This window comes from Maylandia zebra, linkage group LG11 (genome assembly GCF_041146795.1).
Source record: "Maylandia zebra isolate NMK-2024a linkage group LG11, Mzebra_GT3a, whole genome shotgun sequence".
Lineage (NCBI taxonomy): Eukaryota > Metazoa > Chordata > Actinopteri > Cichliformes > Cichlidae > Maylandia > Maylandia zebra.
Window position 1 is genome coordinate 7,179,752 of NC_135177.1, and position 22,154 is coordinate 7,201,905.

At 42.1% G+C, this 22,154-nt stretch overlaps 1 protein-coding gene across 2 annotated transcripts in view; it reads left to right on the forward strand.

Moving 5' to 3' along the window:
- The first annotated feature begins 2,510 nt into the window (after nucleotides 1-2,510).
- The window catches only part of ncalda (neurocalcin delta a), a 65,609-nt gene continuing 45,965 nt past the window's right edge, over nucleotides 2,511-22,154 (forward strand). The window contains exons 1-2 of one of the 2 annotated variants that reach the window (XM_004560046.4): nucleotides 2,516-2,634; nucleotides 5,146-5,229. The gene's annotated coding sequence lies outside the window, so the exon portion shown is untranslated. Of the gene's footprint in view, nucleotides 2,635-5,145; nucleotides 5,230-22,154 lie in introns of both variants that reach the window. The other variant, XM_004560047.4, reaches the window with a different exon arrangement.

Consider the following 22,154-nt stretch of genomic DNA (forward strand, 5'->3'; position numbering starts at 1 on the left):
AATTTCATATCATTTTACTGAAACATCACAGTAGTCCGAGTATGCTGTGCAGCTCTATTTTGAAATGATAAAATAGTAAATGGTCTGGTTCTTATATAGCATGTTTCTATTCTACTGGAGCACTCAGAGTGCTTTATACAACATGCCTCATTCACAAAAGCACCTTTCCCCCCCCCCTAAAACTAAGTGTTTTCTCTCTAACATTCACACTATGATGAATGCACCAGGAAGCAACTTAGGGTTCAATATCTTGTCCAGTGATACTCTCTGACATGCAGACTGGAGCAACCAGGGATCCAGCCAGCAACCTTCCAATTAGCAGCTCACCTGCTCTACCTCCTGAGTTCAAAAGCATAAGTATAACTCACTCTTTGAGGCTGCTTAAGTAAAGGTTATCCATCCATGATCTTCACTGACACTCCTGCACCAACCAAATGTTCAAGTATTGATGGGATAGTCTTCCTATTAACTGTGAATAGACAACAAATTTTTCTTTTGTTGGTGTGGATGTGCTGGGGTTTTTAGGATGTGTACATATGTGTTAAACTAAATAAATACATTTTGTAAAACCTCCAGTAAAAGTCAAAGTATTTACTCAACGTCTTTAGTCAGGTATAAGTGAAAAAGCACAGGCTCTGAAATGTGCTTAAAGAAGGTCAAAAGTAGTAGTGTTCTCTGGATTTTTGTGAAAAGCTAACTGAAAGCCATGCTAGATTAATATACTAATAACATAATATCATGACCAGGTTTGAGTTTGCCTCTACACCTAAGCAGAAGAATAAGTGCAGGCAGGTGTTAAAGTGGGATTGAGCAGGTGGAAGAAGCTGAAGATCAGTTAGTGGCTGGTCAGTGCTGAGGTTTACTGCTCCTGGAATGGTTTTACACAACTGTATTCAACTAGATTTAACCCATGAGTTCACACGCTATTTAGCTGATTTCCATTCCCCACTAGGCCACGCTGTTGGTATGAATGTAGAATTCAGTGGTTGAATCTCTGTATCATCAGCTTAAATTCAAATTCATCTCTGCTACACTTGATGTAATCTAACTAACCAGGAACACCACAGCCGCTCTACTCCAGTCCAACACATTGCTTTGATTTCTTCACAGTACGACAAGTTAAACTGTTTACCCTGCTCTAAAATACTGAGTGTTTGCATGCAACCTTTGAATGACACAAGGTTGTATGCATCAGTTTTGTTTTGAAGGACGTTACACAATATGAAAAATCACATCAGATACAGATCTGGTATGAGGACACTTTACATTTTAACAAAGCCCATTGAGCCTTTAAATGAAACCTCGCTTCTTCTTCTTCTTCTTCTTCTTCTTCTTCTTCTTCTTCTATCCAGTTCTGTCTTACATCTTATTTCATCTCTGTCTGAAGTTATCTCTCGTGTTTTTTTCCAGTACAGATACCTGAAAACTGTAATAAACTAGTGACAAAGTACTTAGAAGTAAATTAGATAAATCTGTTACAATGCATTATTTTTTCTCAAGAGATCAATATTTTTAGTGCATGATCTGAAGATATTTTTATTTGTGTTTATTTATTTATTTATTTATTTATTTATTTTCAATTTATTTGAGTTAGGAACACAGTCATGCCAAAAATGATCGTCTGCAAAAATTTGATTTCTGGTATTTGCCAAAAAAAATGATTGCAGGAATTTAAACTAATATAAATGACTTATTGGACTATAATCTGTCAAAAATATGTCAAACATATCGCTCATGAATGATATCATTTTGAGGCAGAAAGAACATTCCTCCCACAAGGTAGAAGCTGCAATCTGTTTTAGCAAAGTGACTTTTGTACATCCATCTGAGTAAAAAGTCTTATTGACATTAAAATGTATTTTTAAGCGAGATCTGGCAAAGAAGGCATCAAAAACAGAGACAAATCCAACATGGCAGTCATATAAACACAACAAGGGACCAAAAAGTGCTATAATGATTATAAGGTCAGTACAATAACGCAGTCACAAAAAAAACTTGCAGAACTGGTCATGTCTTTATTTTATATATTACCCTTCATATATCCTATTTACTACAGTCTACTTACCAATATAAGTAAATGTATTAAACATTAAAACACACACAGAGGGAGAGAGAGAGAGAGAAAGAGAGAAACATCGAAAATCACTTCTTGGGGACACCACCAAAAAAAGCCCTATTGTCTAGTTGTCCACTAGATGGCGCCAGAGTCAAGTACAAAGTCATTACAATGTAATTTGATTCGCGGTGGCTAAAGCGGAAGAAAAAAACAGAGGTCCCACTCCGCTCTTTTTCTTGGTACCGCAAAATTTGCACACATATTTTCTTTGCAACACACGAAAGGCGTTTTCGTGTGTTGCAAAGAAAATATGTTTTATTTGAGCAAAACAAAAAAAATTTTATTTTGTTTCTAATGATTACATTCACACTTTAATGCAGGGAAATGCCTCGCAATAGACCATTTGTATAACCGTCTCTCTCTCCTGGGCAGCACATCTTTTCTATGCTATCTTTGCTCTGACTCCGCGCTCGCTGACACTTGTTGGGGGCTACATGTGTTCCTGTGTCTGAGCGGTTTGGGCTCTCAGGTTAGCCGGCAGACGAAGAGGCCAGCCCCGGGTGTACTGTAACATAGTGGTGAGTGACCGCTGTGAAGTTGTTTGTCCCTATTTGATAGCATGTGTAGCTCTTTTGTTTCCTCGCAAATGGCTGTGGTAAATGACTGCCGAGCACAAACATAAAGCGACTCACTCGTGTGGTCTACAGCGGTCTACTTTTTGCTGTTGTGCTGCAGGTTTGCTCAGCACGTACCCGCGTCCTGTATCCGAGCACAGCTGGGTAATATGAGGTTTTAATAGCAGAAACTAACGTAACTCATCTGTTATTACATTTGTCCTTTCTGGCCTGTTAACATTAGTTAGCATACTGTTCCGATTTGCTCGTGTTTACGGGCTGTAGGCGGATTCAAACTCGGACTGTTTGCTTGGAGAAAGAAAGCTCAGGAGGATTTAAGCTGAATTGAATTTGTGTTTGTTGGCGATCAGGCTTTGAAAACCTTCACTCAGCATCACAGCTCTGTCCTAAAGGAGTCTTAAGCTGTGATTTGAAGGGGGGGGGCAGGCATCGCCTCCTGTTTTACTCGGGCCCATGATCATTTCATTACATATGAACTGAAGTTGAGTGTGGATGTACACGCCCACATTTATCTGCCTTGGAGAGATTTTTCCTGGTGGCTGAGATACAGCCGGCTCCTTATCACACAGGTGAAGAGTAAACAAACCTTAACTCTGTTTAGTCTGTATGCATCACATATCTCTGATGACAGGCACCGCCGATAAATCAGCCGTGCTCATTCAGACATATTATATCAGATCTGAACGCCAGGCTTTAAAAAGCGACCGCAGGAGTGACAGACATAGCAAACTGCCCCTAAGAACAGGCACCATAATCTGAGTTTGACCACCAGAGAGCACTGACAAGCTGGGGTTTTGTGTTAAGAGTGAAAAACGCTTTATTTATTTTTTATTTTATTTTTTCCCCTATCTAGAAACGTAAAGAAGTCTTTCTGATGTATTGGATCATTTTGAATTCCCTTCTGGTGTTGTATGAAAATATGACAGCAGTAAAAAGTAGAAAAAACTTTTTCTTTTTTAGATACATGTAACAGTCAACAGTCCACAGCCCTGGTAGGTGCAGATCTATCACAAGGACACCATCTGTCTTTAGTTTTTTACATGTGTTGAGAGACATCTGAGAAAGGAGGCGGATCGTTAGACCGCGGGAGAAGTTTTTATGAAGAAAGACGTGCCCTCTGGTCAGGCCTGGAATATTTGAAGATAAATATGAGGATGCTTTAACAGTGTAAGATATTACTCAAGTGTAAGTGATCTTTCTGTTTTTTATATGACAGCATGTGATAAAGCGCATGACTTGCTCAAAGTGAAATATATATACTGGAGATATGGGGCAGTGATGATGCTCATATTAACTATCGACAAGGTTTCAAATAACGAGTCTGTAAGCCTAAAAGTGAGACATTGTGTGTGATGACAGTTGAGAGTGGACCTGTTGATACAGTCCTCTCATGCACACAGCGCAGGCACCCATCCACCTTTTGCTCAAATTCGTTGTTTGAGCGGTGCGGCCAATCACAAGAATGCTGGGTGGCTTTGAAGGGAGAGAAGGTAAAGCTACTTGTTTTAGACAGCGGTGATTTTGAACTGTGAATATTGTAAAGCTGCTCTGGTTGAGTCCAATAGTACACAAATAGTGTTGAAGATGAGCATAATAGGTCTCCTTTGTATTTTTCTTAGGATTGTGCAGTGTTTAGTCCGCAGCGTCTTCTGTTTTAGTGGGCAACGCACCGCATGGTTCTTTGTAGCATGTGTATGAATGGGTACAGTGTAAAGTTCTCTGGTTCAAAGTGTTACAATGTACAATAGTGAAAATGGCAACTTGCAACTGAGCAGCTTTAATCAAGTGAAGTCTATGACAAGAGTCAGTACAGGCAGCGCTGCAGTCAAACCAGTTCTCACACTTGTGTGGGTCACTGACCCTAAATCATTAACTCACATGCACTCTAACAAACAAAGAATAGTACACTTATGGTTACAGACTTCGTGCTTGCATGTTGAATACGCTACATTCACTTCTGAACTGAACATGATTTATTGTGATAGAAAAATTCATGTATTCTGCGATTAGACTTCGATGACCCATCGTGGCAGCACGAAATCCCAGCAGTGATAGGATTTAGGACAGGACCCACCCCCCCAGAGTCTAGGTGCTGCTGGTGGTGAAGATGAACTGAGGCTTTGATGGAGCTCTGGCTGAGGTGTCGGTGAGGTGGAGATGGAGAGGAGGTGGGTTGCATGCAAAGTGGAGGCTGATTGGCTCAAAGGAGGCAGACAAGGAAATGATTGGACTAGAGTAATGAAGTCTGTACTGAGATTGAAAGCGTGGGAAAGTGGTAGTGATGTAAAGAGCAGAAAAGCAGCCTAACACCCAGGAAAGCAGGCAGATGACTGATTACAGATCTTCCTAATAGAACTCACACATAAGCTTCATATAAACAGCTGCTGTTCTACTGGTAAAGTCGTCCTGCTATTAAATTGAAGTTTAAAAATTATATTTTCTGTCTTTCCTCAGGTGCTGGTAACTTTCAGATAAAGTTATTGGTGGATAAGGACTACCAGCATAAATTCATCTATCAGAAGTAGAAAGCTCACCTTGGTGAGTGGCATCCTTTTCATTACTTACCTGATTTGGGTTCAAAGTGATTGATAGTGTTGTCTCAGAGCTTTGGCTGGAATGTGTTTCCTGCCACAGTCCAAAGAAATGCATACGAGGCTGACTACGTATGAATTTCTAGGGAGCACAAGCACATTATAAGCCCAAAAAGAACAAACACTTGATGTTTCATAGGATCCAGCCCCCCTATAAGAAGATCCCCCGCCCCTCTGAATTGGATAAGCGGAAGAAAACGAATGACGTGTTTAACCGTCATACCAAAACAAGCAACACGGGGTCTCCACAGCTGGTAGCACCAGTGTGGTAGCTTCATGGTGGACACCATTCCTCCCCTAAGAGGAGGGTAGTGCTGGGATTCGAACTCAAATCGCCCCTTTACTAGAAAACCAACTAAGACTCAATGCCACACTTATCTTACCAAGTTAATGGTTGTAGTGTTGCTTTTATATATGTGTTGTAAAAAAGATTTGCTAGAAACAATTCAAACAGTCTGCTGCAGCACTGTTCTTCTCACGCTGCTATTTTGATCGTTCATTATTTTTTCACACCTGTTTCCCTTTGTGGTGAAGGAGGTGTCTCTTTCCTGTTCTAGACAACTTTTCAGCCAATCGGCGTTTGACCTTCGCACAACATCGTCTACGCTTGGCTGCATATTGTTGGGGTTTTTTGGAGGACTGCATACAAACTCATCTCAGTGGGTTGCATACCAAAGTCCTTCGCTCTGTGTAGTGAAAGGGACACAAGCACTATACCACACGCTCTGCTTATAGCTGTGGTATTGCATTTGTTTTTTAAATGGATAGGTGGGCTTACATTATAAGCATATCAAACACTCACTTCCCTAAATTGGGTTTGTAGAAAGTCATGCCCACACCTCTTGGTTGCCTGGAGTGTCCTTAAAGGCCAATCATCCATGTTTGAGTGATTTACAAATGAAAACATGTCGAAGCAGAAAGTTCACTGGTAAATTTTGAATAGAGCTTCAGTTAGGGATATATTATTTCATATTATTTTTCAGAACCGCATTAAGTTTGCTGTGCTTGTGTGTAACTGAGCAGTAATTCAGGCAGCTCCTTTTTCCAACAATGTCTTTTTTTTAAAGCTGGCAAAACCTCATTATTTATAGTATCAGTTAAAGAGGCTCCAGCTTCATAAGGAGAAAGAATAGCGTCTGTTAGTAGAAAACGATTGAGCAGCACCGTGGTTGACAGTGTGGTCTCAGAGCATGCAGTGTAACCTATTTCCCATGCTAGGTTTACTGGGTGTTGGTATGAATTTCTGTTAAGTGTTTGCACTCTAACAGAAAGTTCATGAGACGAAAGCACCCTGTAAAGATGATGAATATCAAAACAAAAGGCAATGGAGCCCTAGACTAACTTTTCCACCAGCAATAGTCTTAACAGCGGTTTTAGTTGGTTGTAGCAGCTCATGGTTGGGCCACAGACACTTTTTTGTACAATATTAATTCATGACCCAACATGCTGGTGCCTTGTAATAACTTTAGTGCAACTTACAGTGTATAGGCAACATTGTCTGTACACACAGCAACTTAGCATTCCCATTGTGCTAATTCGGTTGCATGTACTGCACTTCATTGTTAGCTGCCTAGTCACTCCCTGCTTGCACTTTCATTATCAGTGTTGTCTGAGTTGGAACTTCTCGTTAGCTGTTCCTCCCCCCTCTTACTTGTCATTTTTATTTTTAAGATACAGTAAAAAATATATGTGATGTATTTTTTGTATTTGGCAGTTGATCATACACAAATTAAAATCATATACACATTACTAGAAATAAAAAAAAATATGTATGTAGCATGCAGGATGAGAAGAGTAGACATGCTCTCTGTGATGGGCAACTGACATGTAGAAATCCAGCCAGCTATGACAGCATGGTAACACTTGTGAGCTGGTCGTTTGATTTTCTTTGGCTCGTTTTCTCTAACATGATGAGCACAGTGTGGGAAACAATGTCTGCGCTTGTCCTTCGGTTTTCCCAGGAGGGATAGCTAGGATTGTTGGCATTCCTCATTTAAACCAAGGATGCAGCTACACTGCAGCTCACTGAGCTCAATACTGCTGTCAGGATGTAAACAGGTCAAATTACAGGCGGGAAGCTCATTTATAAATATTGAGATCACAAGGGCTGGAACACTTTTGAGTGCAGTATTATGCAATTCGCTGATTTACAACCCAGATCACTGCAGTCACATGCCAAGAAACCTAAAGACTGAAGCTAAAACAGTGTATCCACGATGTCCCGTGAAGAAGAAATGTCAAGACACATGCTTCATCAAATATGCTTGAAGCAGCACAGCACCTGCACACAATATCCCAGCATCCAAGTTCACCCCTCTTCACACAGAGCTCTGCAGTTGTTCTCCTGTGGCTGCGCTCTGCTCCACATGAGTGCGGCTGAGATCAAACTTGATCATTCCGACTCTGCTTTATGGTTCGCACAGACGCGGTGGTGACAAGTGAGAACATGATGTGCCGTCCGCTGGTGTCAGGTGAAGCTCTGCGCCCGGCACCCTACCCATGCGTTCACAGGTGGAGTCTAGTGTTTGTTTAATACTTTTAAAAAAACTCTGTTGTTCCTGTTCTTCGTATTTAGGATGTCACATTTAGATTTCTAGCTGCAGTAACTCACAGAGATGGCAGTGTGATGCAAACCGAAACCTAATTTTACAAGAACCCTCTGAGAGCTCTTTGACTGATGTTACTGCCTCAACATGCAAGCCAGACCTTTTTTATTACAGCCCCTGTGTCATCACAGGCTGAATGGATCTGCTTCTGTTTTTCACTGTGGCATGAAGATTGTTGTAACAGTAAAAACAATAATAAATCCATCTTTATCTTTGCCATTTCCTGCAAATAAAGATGTGCATGAGGCAGATGAATTAAATCTGTTAACAGCTGAAATGAAGCACAGAAAACAGCTCGGTGATTTATTCTAATTATTTAATACCACGCAGTCTTATGCTTTGCATACATAGCACAACATGGAAACTAGGTGTTGCTCACAGTGAACCGAGTGCTGATGTTTGTGAATGAATACCAAAACGTACCCATGTATGGTAACACTGTGACATTCATGTAGAAGTACACCAATATAGAAACAGGAACTGGATGACAAACGTAATGAAATGAGTTTCATTAAAGGATCCTGGAGTCCTTCATCCACTGAGGTCTTGATTTGTGTCAGATAATCAAACCACCACTCTAATGGACACAATTAAGTGTTTGGGTACAGGAGTTCACATCATCTTAAGATTTTGATGTGAAAACGCATCTGTTGCCATGTTACAGAAAGCAGTTAAAGCAGCCTTTTATGTTTCGAGAGGTTACGAGAATGAAAGGCGCCCGACGTCTCTCTCTCGTGCGTGTCACAGAGTAATTTTGTGTGTCAGAGATGACAGCGCTGACACCTGGCCTCCCAATTGGTTCGATGCGGATCTCTGACCTGTGAGTCATCGCGGCGCTGCGCTGAGTGCCTGTCTGTTGTGTTAGATCATAAGCACTGTTGGCATTAAACGTAATAATAGATTTTAGTGAAATTGAGAGTGTGAAATGGTTTACTATAATAGAGCTGCAGTCTCTCAAACATACTTACTGTAAGTGTATATGCTGATTTCAGACTGTTGTATTAAAGCGGGGCAGAGGGAGATTGTTTGCCTTTACGACATGACATAGCACTTTACAGCTTAATCCTCTTGGCAGACACAAATAACTGTTAATTTAATTGTTTGGCGAGTGGAGGTATGAGGATATGCACGGTGTCCTTCAGAAAGCTACATCCCTCTGTGTCTCGTGTTGAAATGTCAGCTGTACACACCAGCTGTCTGTTATATTTAACCTCTCTGCTCTGTGTATGTGTTTCTCTGTATATCTGTCAGTCTGCCATAACTTTTCTCTCTGTTAGCTAGAGATGACCAATTGCCAGCGTCTTAGCAGTGTTGTGATGGGCTTCACAAGATCCTACATAAAAACATTTTCATGTCAAAATGACAAAAAAAGAGGATTTCATTTGTCCCTTTATAGCTCATGTAAAGCAGCTTTTTGTTTTAAATATTGGTAGTCATGATCTTTACAGTATTGTGTGCAAAAGTCTATAAAAGTCTACATTTTGCTTCCAAGGAGCCAGACTTTTGCCAGTTTTTTGAAGTGGCTTTCTTTTTTTCTTTTTTTTGGGTTTTGGGTTTTTTGGTCACCCGTGTGTACACCTGTGAGCATGGACGCGCTTGTTTTTTTAAAAGGTTCCTTCATGTAATGATCTGCTAGAGGGTGTGGGGGGGCCACAGCCCCGTCCTCCAGGGCATGAAGCAGGTATGGAGGAGATCAAAACTCCAGACATCCAGAGGCCCCCAGAACACAAGAGACCAAGGAAGACTAACAGAGGGGCAGCTGCACCACTGTCCCAGAAAGAGCTGAGGAGAGTCCCAGATGAGGGCTCACCCAGCAGCCGCGGAGCAGAAGCCAGGGGGGGTTGCAGTGACGCGCCTGTGAGCTCCGCCGGCAGCCAGCTGTGCCTGAGTGACCGAGCCCCAGGCCGAGAGGCTGGGGGCACCCCACCTCCGAAGTGGCCCGAGCGAGCCCCAGGCTCCAGGCCCCGATAAGCGGCCGCCAAGGAGTGAGCCGGTGTGTACCTGGACGCCCATCCCCAGACACAAAGAACCACCAACGCACCGACACCTGAGGGAGTCTGCCACTGGCAGGGGAAGTGGTGGTGGGGGAGATAGGCCTCCAAACCTTGGAGAGCCTGAGATGTCCCCAGAGAGGTGGCATCTGACACCCAACCTGACATATAGACACAGACATACAGGCACACACAGATACAAACATCCATTCCCACCCTCATGCTCTCATATGCACTTACTCCACACTCAACCAACATGGAGACAGACATAAAGAGACGCTGTACACACGATCACACTCCCCAAGCGTACTCTACGAACCGGGTCTAGGTACCCTTGCCCCTGGAGGGGGGAACTGCACCCAGACCCAGGTGGTGTTACCCTTTTCCCTGCGGTGGGGAGAAGCAGACCACCCCGACTCCGCAGCAGCAGGGAGGCCCCACACTCCAGACTGCAGTCGGACGGCCAACTCCTCCTCCTAGCCCCCCCGCTCCAGCAGGCCGCAGAGAACGGGGGTGAGAGAAGACTCCAAACCTCCCTCCACCCGCTCATTGTAGTGTTGATGCATGTGTGTTCTAAGGTGCATTTAAAACCCAGGAGGGCTTGGAGCTACCTGCCAGAGAGCAGCAGGTAAGCGCATGGTCCCTCCTGCTAGCCTTCAATGTCTACGTGTATTTAAAATTGAGAGGTGGGCAACGACGCCAGGGGTGAGGTGTACACCCTGATGGTCTTTTGGAAGTGGCTTTCAACAATTGTTCCCCGGGCTTTGTGAAGTTTTCTTTGGACATCAGCTGCTTTTTCACTCATTTTCAGCCCTTATTAGGGAGCTTTTTGTCAAAAACATTCCTTACTGTTAAAGTCAAAACAATTACTTCCAAATTGTTGGTGTTAAAAGTGGTTTTAGATACTGTTAAATCACAGGGTGCACTTATTTTTTGCATACTAGGTCTGCGTCTTAGCTAGGGATGGGTATTGATAAGATTTTCACGATTCCGATTCCATTTTCGATTCTGTTTAACTGTCACAAACTGAAAGCAGGGACTCAAGCGCAGAGCAGGTTGACGTATCAGAACACGATTTATTTACACACCAGTGCAATACTATATACAGTGACGGGGAAAGTCCAGGGTTCCAGGGGATTAGGGGAAGGCTCTCTCTCTCTCTCACGCTCGCTCACGTCCTCACATCCGACTCACACACGTCCGTACCGCGGGGAGGTCACAGGTCCGGGAAGATAAACTGGAATAGGGAAGGGAGAAATCACTCACAAATCACGAAGGTAGGGCGTAAAGGTATAAGACCAAAAGAAAGACTAACGTCAGTAGCTCAATCATCCAGCGATGAGAGGATCTGTGACCCAGCCTCAAATAGTAGACCGGTAATCAGCTGATCGCCATCAGCTGATCGCCAACAGCTGTGTGAGCCAAGGGTGGGAGCCAGCTGTGAGCTCCGCCCAGGCAGAGAGGTAGGGGAGAGAAAAAGCAAAACACAAGTGTAGCCTTGTGAGGCCGGCTGGGCAGGCACAGGGACCATGACATTAACGATTCGATTCTTTATCGATTCTCTTATCGATTCTTTTTAAAAAAGGAGAACACTAAGGTCGATTAGCTTAGAACTTTGTTTTATATCTTCTCTTTGAACGAGATAGAAATTTAGGAGTAACATAACCTTACAAACCCAACAGTGAGATCTTAAGAGATCCAGCCTACGGCTCTTCAATGGGGTGTCACAAGAATATCCAGTAATGTCCCTGCCTACAATTAAACACATTCACTTACCATCTGCTGTGGCAAATGGGTTCAAGCCTTTGACCACAAACTTAGTCACTGCGCGGCGACATTTGTCTATCCTGGCCTGACAGGAGACGCTACCGGTAGACTGCAGTGAGAACTGCCAGCGAGCGCCAGCCAGACTCTGTCTGTCTCTCTCATCATGGTCACCTAAATGCACAGTAATGGCAGGTTTTGTATTAAGGCAGATTGCGCAAACATAATATGCACTGTTAGTTGATTATTTACCTGCCGCATTAACGGGAGAGGACGTGCAAACATTACCACTGCTGCTGGGTTGAGATTCACGAGTCCGGAGCGGAATTAAAAACACGACATTCATTTAAGTTTATCGCGTGTTTTGTGAGCAAATGCTTTTGCATATTCGTAGTGTTTCCTCCCTTAAATGAAATATCTACTTTGCAAGTATTGCAAGTTGCCCTGTTGTCATCCGTTCTCGTAAAGTATAACCAAACTTTTGAGCGTTTGAGCCGCCATGTTTCCTGCCAGGTAAATGACGCTCCGCAACATGGTGACATCATTCGGGGCGACTGGAATCGATAAGGGAATCGTTTGCAAAAATGGCAAACAATTCCAAGGAATTGAAACAGTGGGAACCGGTTCTCAACAAGAACCGGTTTTCGATACCCATCCCTAGTCTTAGCTTTGTTTTCTTATTTCCCAATATGTAGCACCTTTGAACTGCAAAAGGGTGTACTTTGTTTTTCACAACTCTACGTCTATGACCTGCCTAAGTAAGGTGTATGTAGGAAGCACTGAATATTACATAGGTGAAACTACACAAAGCTAAACCAAAACCATTGACAGGCATCCACACTGGTGATGCTAAAAAGCAAGATAAGAGTCAGGCAGTTACTGACAGCTGAACTTTTAAAAACTGTACGTGCTACTGTAACACTTTAGCAGCCACAAAGTTACACCGCAGTGCTGAGGCCAGGCAGATTGTCAGAAGTGATGGCATCACTGAGAGGACTTGCTAAGCCTCACTGACAGGCTTTGGCTTCACACTCTGACTGGCCAGGAGTCAATGGGCATGCCCTGAATTAGTGCAGGGCTTTCCCACCATCGAGAGTGCTGTGGTGGCTGGAAGGCCTGTCACTGGCAGGCAAGTGTAAAGATCAGGGTATGTGCCTTATAGTTAGAGGGATTTGTAGCGACTATAGTGGACTATAGAGAATGAGATTATGCTCCATTTTCTAATGCACACATGTGCTACAATCAAAAACTGTCTTCTGAAATAAAGACATTTAAAGGGAACTGGTGTGTCATTGTCCTGGCTTCCTCCCCTCAGCTGGTCACAGCTGATGGCTATGCCGCCCTGAGCCTGGTTCTGCTGGAGGTTTCTTCCTGTTAAAAGGGAGTTTTCCCTTTCTACTGTCACCAAGTGCTTGTTCGTGTGCGGTTGTGTCATTATTGAGGCTTTCTCTGTATTATTGTAGGGTCCGTAAATTACAATATAAAGCACCTTGCGGTGACTGTTGTGATTTGGTGGTGTATGAATAAAATAAAATAGCACTGAAGTGAAATATTTTTTTCATTTTGCTTAGTTTGCCTGTGTTTGTGAGGTTGTCTAATGGTTGAATGATGCTTAAGGAGGCATAGTAACACTTAAGGAAATCTTGTGAAAAACTACTGGAGGAAAACTGAACCACACAAAAAACAAAAGGTCAGAACTCAGCAGTATTATTTTTATTATTTATAATTACCCTAAAATGAATTTTTAGAAAGTTTTGTAACTAGTACAGGTGAATAAACCACACATCCACACACATGTGTAGCCCACATTCTCTTTATATAATGCTCCAGTTTGCCACCCAGCATTCAGCAGAGGAGAAGTAGGATGAAAGATTGCCGGAGCGACAGTTATATGAGGTAAACGTTCACGAGTGGGCTGCAAATCATGACAGCCGGTCTGCTGCGAGTATGGGAGGGTGAGAGGAAGAGTGAATAAGAGGAGGGGGTTACATGTGGGAGTGTACCACATCAAATATGGTAGGGAGACAACACGTTGCAGCCGCAGCCCAGTTTTATTGAGCAGATGAGCGAATGAGCAAGCAAGCGCGTCTCGTCCAGACACCCACACTGCCTGGGCTGGTGTCCTAGGAGATTAGCAATACATTGTTACGTCTTTCTCTGCATTATGTAGTTTTAAATGCCATTTTATTTTTTATTTTACATTCAGTCCTTAAAATCTTGTTTGCTACGCAGGGTTATTCCTGTTTAGCACACTTGCATCATGTTGTGTACCCACCACTGTTGGGGTGCAGGGCCAGCCTGTGCATGACGCCTGCTTGTGTAGGTAGGATAATTTAAAGATTTGAAGACAAAGCACAAAAGGTAAACGTTTAATTTGAACTTTGTCATTCAGAATGAGTACAACGGATCATTACAGAAGGTTTTAGAGACAGAAAATGCAAGTCATGTCCCTTAATACAACACTATGAGAAATCTATCCAGAACAGTGTCCCATATGCCATCTCATCTGCACTATGGATTTGCTTTGGGGCCAGCAATTTGTAATTGATTTTCATAAAGTGCACCACTCACTGCCTGATTTCAATATGGCTGGGATCCCTGTGACTGTTGTACTGATTACACCTGAATCTGCTCCTTTCCCTCACCTACCAAATGCATAGAACATGTTGCCATGGTACCAGAGAAAGGCTGAGGTCTTGCGGTTGTCACATTTTGTTCAAAGACAACCTTAGCTCCCCACACTTATGTGTGTGTGTGTGTCTGTATCTAAATTATTTTACTTCCTTTGTGCCTCCTTTTCATGACTTTCCAGATGGAAAGCATGCACCTGCAGGTGTGTGTGTGTGTTCGTGTTTACATATCTTTGTGGGGACCAAAAATTGGACGTTTATTGTATTTGTGGGGACCAACAGACCTTATGGGGACAAATCCCAGTCCCCACGAGTTTGAAAGCATTTTTCAAACTCAAAATGTGATTTTAGTGTCAGGGTGACGGTTAGGTTCAGGCTAAGGGTTAGGATTATTCATTCATTTTCCATAGGGTAAGCGACTAGTTAAAGCATTATGTCAATTAGATGTCCCCACAAAGATATGAAAACACAGTGTGTGTGTGTGTGTGTGTGTGTGTGTGTGTGTGTGTGTGTGTGTGTGTGTGTGTTGGGTGGGGGGTTCTAAAAGCCACTCCATCACAGGCTTTTAGAAACTGGAAAAAAGAAAAAACAACTTCACAAAACCCAAAATGGATGAAATTAGAAAGCCACACTGCTATCTATAACGGTTAATGGCCCATTACGGTGAGCTCGTATTAGCCTGCTTAAATGGCTGCGTGATGATGTAATGGCATTGAATACCATCTCCTGAAAACCAAAACTGGCCTTCGTCATGGATTTTTCATGCTATTATTAGTTTTGTTTCAGCGCTTTCCTCTTTTTCCCTGACTAACTTTGTTATTGAGCCAGAAGTTACATTCCATATACGGACATCAGACAGGCCAACTACCAGGTCATTAATGTTTGTTTTAGTCACAAATGGTGTGTGAAATATGCTCAAGCCCTGGACAGCTACATGCTACATATGTTTGTGTGTGCAAGAGAGCGGTCAAGCAAGAGTGAGAACGTGAGTGTGCGTAAACACTGGTGGTTCTGCTTTCACTCATAGGCCTATTAACATTGCTCTGAGCCAAACCAGAGCTCACAAAGCCAGGGCAAATAATGCCACATGATTCAAAGACGTCGGTGGATTGAAGGAACTGTTATGGGAATGTGTTTTGATGGATTGACTGTTATCTGTATACAAATGTGTTCTCAGATCTTTATTTCTCTTTTCTCTCCCTGCTTACTGTTTGGTTGGAAGGTGATGTGATAAAGTTATATTATTACATTATGCGTCTCTTTTTTCACAGAAAAGATCAGAGAAATGTTTTCTCTGACATCAGCAAGTCTATTTTGAGATGTTTATCGAGAAGCTCCCTAATATTATTACCCAACACTAAAAAGTGTTATCACATGATGTGCTATGTCTTTATTTTTCTTCCAAACTGCAAATCCTTCCCACTGAATAACTATTCTGGGAAAGACACTGCAGCAACACTTCATGTTTGGAGTTACAGTTGGAGCTGTTACGGAGGCCCTTTCACTCGACTCTTCCCACAGCGTAGAGCAATGATACTGCGCCATCATCATCACTGAACGATAATTATTATTTTATTTTCTCATTAATCTCACTTTTATTTCCTGTCACAATCCCTATTATTGCCAAGTGAGGGATCAGATTTATCTTAATTCGGTGCAGATATTCCCCCCATTATAATTTGGATAAAGTATTAATATTGCAGTATATTGTGTTGGCTGCTTCTTACTCATATATACTGGTGGCAACGTATTTTGTTTTGGTCCCTATGCATTAGGAACACGTGAATAGAAGTTAAGTAAGTTGTTTGCAGGGGCAGCAGGGGAAAATAATATACATTTACTGAAAGCATTTCTAAAATAGATAACGGCACACACAACCCAATTCCAAAAAATGTTTAAACATGTAAAAACACCATGTAAGGATTTGCAAAAACAAATTCTCAGTTTTATATAATATGATAACTTTTTTAGAATTAGGATTACAATCTTTTATATTACCATTATGAGCCAGAATCTGCAAACTTCAAGTATTATCAGCTATATCCAATTATGACCAACAGGTCAGCCTCCAATATGTCCAGTTATGATGCAGTACATTTCATGCATACACAACATAAACACAGTGGTGCAGGCACATAGTTCCGCTCACACTGATAGCAACAGGCGAAGACATTAATAACAACAAACCGAATCAGACACTTAAATCACTTTTACCTAGCTGAACGCAGACATGTTTACAAAGCTAAATAAGACAAATCAGCTAAAGCTATCCAACACTCTCAAATGAACACAAGCCAACAGCGGGCCTCATTTCAGTTGTTTAAGTGAGAAGATGATGTAACTTCATGTAGTTTTGGGGGAAATTATAAAATGTAACAAAAATTTTGCATTGAATAAAGATTCATTTTTTTTAATATGATGTCAGTTTTAGGTCTTACAAAGAAAGAATTTGAATTGAAAAAATCAGCATTAGTATGTCACACTCAAAGCTAAAAAACATTCAGACCTCTTCTCCTAAACCAAGGTCAAGGCTCTAAAACACAAAAACCTGCATTAACAGGCTCATTACTTATTCTCAGCAGATTAGACATGGAACTCTATCATCTCCAGACAACTGACAACGAGCCAACAATAGCAACAGCTAGTTGGCAGCTACAACAGCTAATTAGCTAACGTTACACCAGCTAATGTTAGGTTTGAGTATCCTAAAAATAACTTTTCCTTTGATAAATAGTTTGTTTATATTTTCACATTGTATCAGAGTTTATTTGTTAAGTGTCAGATTCCAACAACATTAGATCCCCTTGAAGAAAGCTTCACTAACTCCGGCTAACAGCAGCTAACTCCGGCTAACAGCAGCTAACAGTGGTACAAACAGTAGCGCGTAGCAACAGAAATATTCAGGATATGCTCAACAACTCACTCATATTACTGTCATCAGACGGAAGTGATATTCACTGAATCATCAACTTGTATCAGTAATAATTCAGTTGAGTGCAATCTGCAGTTTACTGGCGTTAAGCAGTGAGACTTTACACACTGATAGATTAGGTTTTAAAACATTTATTTTTGAGAAATATTTATTCTAGATTTATAGAAAACACACACTCATCATCACCACCGCCAATAATGCACTGTATCAGGTATCACAGAATAGATGTTTTGCAGTACTGTTGTCATTATGAGCACCTTATCATCATAGTTTCATATTGTGAGATTTTACTTCTCATTATTTTGTAAAATAAAGCCCCAAAAGCAGCCGATATAGCTTTATATTTTATACATGTCATTTGGTGAACCAGACTTTCTGCTATTCGGTTGCCATGTAGCTACAGTGACTGTGTACTGGGCTCTGAGCTCTGCCAAAACACAGGTGACCTGCAGCTCAATAATGTTTCCTGTGTAGATACAGATAGTTGGCTCATGTTGCTGCTGCTCTGCAAACACACAGCTAATGCTCAGCAAGTCATGGAGATTCAGTTATACTGTTTCAACATTTCTACATGATTGACAATAAAAACAATTTATTTTTCCATAATTCATAAGGTAATGCAAAGCGCTGGCTATATGTGAGAAAAGAAAGGGAGCAAATCTGTGCGTCTGCGTAAAAAAAAAAGAAAAAAGAAAAATTCTTCCTTTGTTGTGTAATGATGAATATGCTCTTTTGCTTCCACTGACACACAAACACCCTCTCACACACATGCAGAGTTGTCAGTTTGCCTGCAGAGTTTGTGGCTACCACACTGTGCTGTGCCAAAATTGTGTTGTTTGAGAAAGCCTGGGGAGAGAGGACAGGAACCTCAGGAGTTGTTCTGTTCCCTCAGCCGCTGCAACACGGAAGGTAGCTTTCCTCACACTTTCCCCTGCAGCCGCCCAACAGGAAAAAGCTTTAATGGCATCAGCTCTCATTGTTGAAGCTGAGACAAACACTTTGCGCTTGCAAAGAGAAGGTCATGCAGCTCGGTGTCCAAAAACGATGCCTGGAATTGAAGGGTAGTTATTATAAGATGGCTCATCTCTGTGGTAAAAAGGATAATAATGAACCGAAGTCCTGCATTGTCATTTTTTTCAGTCTCCATTCACTCCTCATTGCACGTTGTACTCAGACAGTCTTTGACGTCTTAAAAAAAGGATAATTTCTATTCTTTTCTCATTTTTCTTTTAATAATCTGAAGGCTTAATGACAGTTTAGACAGATAGATTGTTGATCAGCTTTCAAGTAATCAGCACACAGCTGGGCCTGTCCTTACTTTTAGATTTAGAAGGATTTGCTGTTCAAAAATAAGATTTCAGCTTTGGTATTCTTCCAGTTTTTTTCTTCTAAATATATCAGACCTAGTGACCAAGCTTAATTCCAATAATTCCAAGTTAATTTGACTATTTCCTTCTGAAATGTACAGTAGTTATATTAGATTCCCCCCCCCCCCCCCCAGAAAACGGGAGCTCTGTGCATAAACAAGCGCCTGCAAACCTCAACTAAAGCAAGAAAAGTGGGCCTGAATTTCTTCACAACAGTGTGAGACTGACAGAGTCCTACTAAAGATTACTTTGAGTTATTGAAGCTACAAGCTGCTGAATCATGGGATGCACTTGGTTTTCACCTAGCTATGTGCACTCACATGAAAACCTTATTTTCACAAGAATATTGTACGATAGTGTTGGTGTACAGATAATAAATCATATTAATGAATGGGTGTCGTGGTGGGCTAATAGGCTTCTGATGACTCTTAGTTTTGTTTAACTATTTTCAGAATCAGAATCAGAAAGGGGTTTATTGCCAAATGTTGAGCAGGTTTACAACATTAGGAAATTGCTGCGGTGCTTCAGTGCAAACATAGTGTCATAAATAGCACTTAAATAGTGTCATAAATAGCACTTAAATAGACATGAAAAAATAAAAGTAGGGATAAGAATTAAAAGTGCTACGTAGAAAGATATGTGCATGAGCTATACATGAGATATATACATGAGAATAAGAATTAAGAGTGCTACGTAGTGCCAAAACATGGAATGATGCAGTGACACAGCGTAGGGTCATGTGTTAGTGGTGGGAACAGTCATATGGTTATTGTTCATGTGTCCAACAGCAGAGGGGAAGAAACTGTTCTTATGGCGAGAGGTTCTGGTGCGAATGGACCGGAGCCTCCTGCCTGAGGGGAGCAGGTCAAACAGACTGTGTCCAGGGTGAGAAGGGTCAGCTGAGATCCGAGCTGCACGCCGCAATGTCCTGGAGGTGTACAGATCCTGCAGAGATGGGAGTCTGCAGCCAATCACCTTCTCAGCAGAGCGCACAACACGCTGCAGTCTCTGTTTGTCCCTGATAGTGGCTCCAGCGTACCACACGGTGATGGAGGAGGTGAGGATGGACTCGATGATTGCAGTGTAGAACTGCATCATCGTCCGTGTTGGCAGGTTGAATTTCTTCAGCTGCCTCAGGAAGTACATCCTCTGCTGGGCTTTCTTGATGACGGAGGTGATGGTGGGCTCCCACTTCAGGTCCTGGGTGATGGTGGTACCCAGGAAACGGAATGAGTCCACAGAGGTGATGGGGGTGTCAGTCAGGATGATGGGGGGGAGTGGGGCTGTGTGCTTCCTGAAGTCCACAATAATCTCCACTGTCTTCTGGGCATTCAGCACCAGGTTGTTGTGGCTGCACCCTGTTTTTTTGCAGATCTGACCAAGCCTGTGCTCTAAAATCAAGACGTTACCCTGTACGCTCAGAAGAAGCGTACAGGGTAAAGGTTAGCACAAAAAAACAAAACAGTAGCCACTGGTTTCTTTCCACATTAATATTATCACACCTCCAACATGAAAGAGTGATAAAGCAAACCAGGGTACACTGTGAACCTGTGGGGTAATCAGGAGGAACACATTGCTCACTCGTGTTTGTACCAACCTTTTCTCTGCATTTCAACCCTACAAATATAGATTTTTATAACAGGCAAAGAACACCGTGGCACACTAAGCCGATTAAGCTTTATTAAACTAAATGCTTCAGTGAGGTTTCTGTTTTTAAAAAAAAACAAAAGTTTTCATAATTACTGAGCAATCTATTGTTCAGTTTTCAAAGTAGTGCTGATAGTAGTGGCAGTTTGCGGCGCTTTCAGTCTTTTAAAATAAGATCTGATCGTTTTGATTCTACGGGTCACAGGCCAGGAACATAATTCTAGGTGTAACCCTGATAATTTTTTATCAAGCCCTGTTGACTTGGGTCAAAAGGCCATAGTGAAAGCAGTGTAACTGAAAAAGCTAAGTGAAAATACCATAGACTGTACATAATTTAGAGACATAGCCACCGGCATTTTCATCATCACGATTTAGGTGTTTTTAAACCTGTTGTGACAAGCGAGGGGTGGACCTGATTTTGAAAATGAGGAATACAGCAAGTTTTTCTACACTCAAGGGAGTCGCCCATCTGCTCACCACTTCAAAGAATTCAGGTTTAAGACATGTCTGTCTTTTATACAGGCTATGATTACCACATAGTATTTTCTGTGAGTACTTTGGTACACAAGTCATCTTGTGTTTGACCATATTGAAAGCTTTTAATGTGAAACTGCAGCAGGTATTCTCAGTTGGGAGTAGAAGTAACCTAGTGTGTGTGGGGTTTTTTTCTTTCTGGGAACATTGACACAGATACCCACAAAATATATAAATGTTCCAGTACTAACACTTGTTGAAATGAGCTACATCATTATGAAGAAGAGATTTCTCTTTCCGTTTCCTTGTGAAGATGGTTTGCTGTGTCCAGTCTGAATTGGTGAAATGTGGAGTTGTCACTCTGCGGCATGCATGAGCCCTGTTGTTTTTAGTCAGTGTTGATTCCCATGACTCCAAGATGAGCCAGAGGAAGCCCAGTGTGATTTCGACACAGTTCCCAGGCCCCCAGATCTCCCTCTGAACAAGGGCCGTTACAGTTACTCATAAGACACGGACAAATATGTGCATGTGTGTGTGTTAAAAGAGATAAATGGACCGAGCATCCTTTGGTCTTTGATCCACACATGTTCAGTCTTAGTTGTTAGCCACACCCCCCGCCCCCCCCACACACACACACACACACACACACAGACATGTCTCTCACAGTTACAGACAGCTGCAGCTTGTCCATATAAGAGGTCTACTGCAAAAAACAAGGACAGCCAGCAACTGCGCCTCCCCCACTCATGCTTGAGGTCACTTGGAGTCAGTGGAACCTCTTCCGCTTCTGCTAATCTAAAATCTAAAAGGGGAGGTGGGGTGTCACTGAATTTTGATTTCAGTTTACAGATAATATTTTATCAATGGAAGCAATCACAGTTAGCTGTTTTGGGCAGGAACTCTTTTTGTGTATCTAAATTGAAAGTTTAGATACGCACATGTGAGAATTAAATGGGAAAGTGGATAACACTCTGTGCACGCTGCAGTGCAATCAGTCTGTTTACAGTGTTAGCTCTTTTTCATCAACCTTTTTGTGTTTGTCCAAAGTTGGGGAAAAAAATTCTGCGTGACTCACTGGAAGTTCTGGGTGAATAGAAATCAAAATGCCAAAATATCTTCTGCTGCTTTGAGCTTCCTTCTTGAATTTGATCAAGTCTGACATTTGATTGGAGAGCTGCATCTATCTGTTCCCTTCTCCCCAGCAGGCAGTCATCAGTATGTGAACCCAGCGGCTCTATTTCTGTAAGACTGTTGCAGTTGTGGGAGTGTTTGTATGCTGGGTCTTTACATATGTATTCATTGTGTTCGTGCTGGCTCTAAGTAATAGTGAGCAGGGGACCAGTGAGTGACTCATAGGGGAGGTGGTGATGTTGCTTTTTCTTGCTTCTGGCTCCCAACCTGCTGTGTTCTGATAAGAGAGAGACTGAGACAGTGGGCTCTGCTTAATCCTTTCTCTGCATC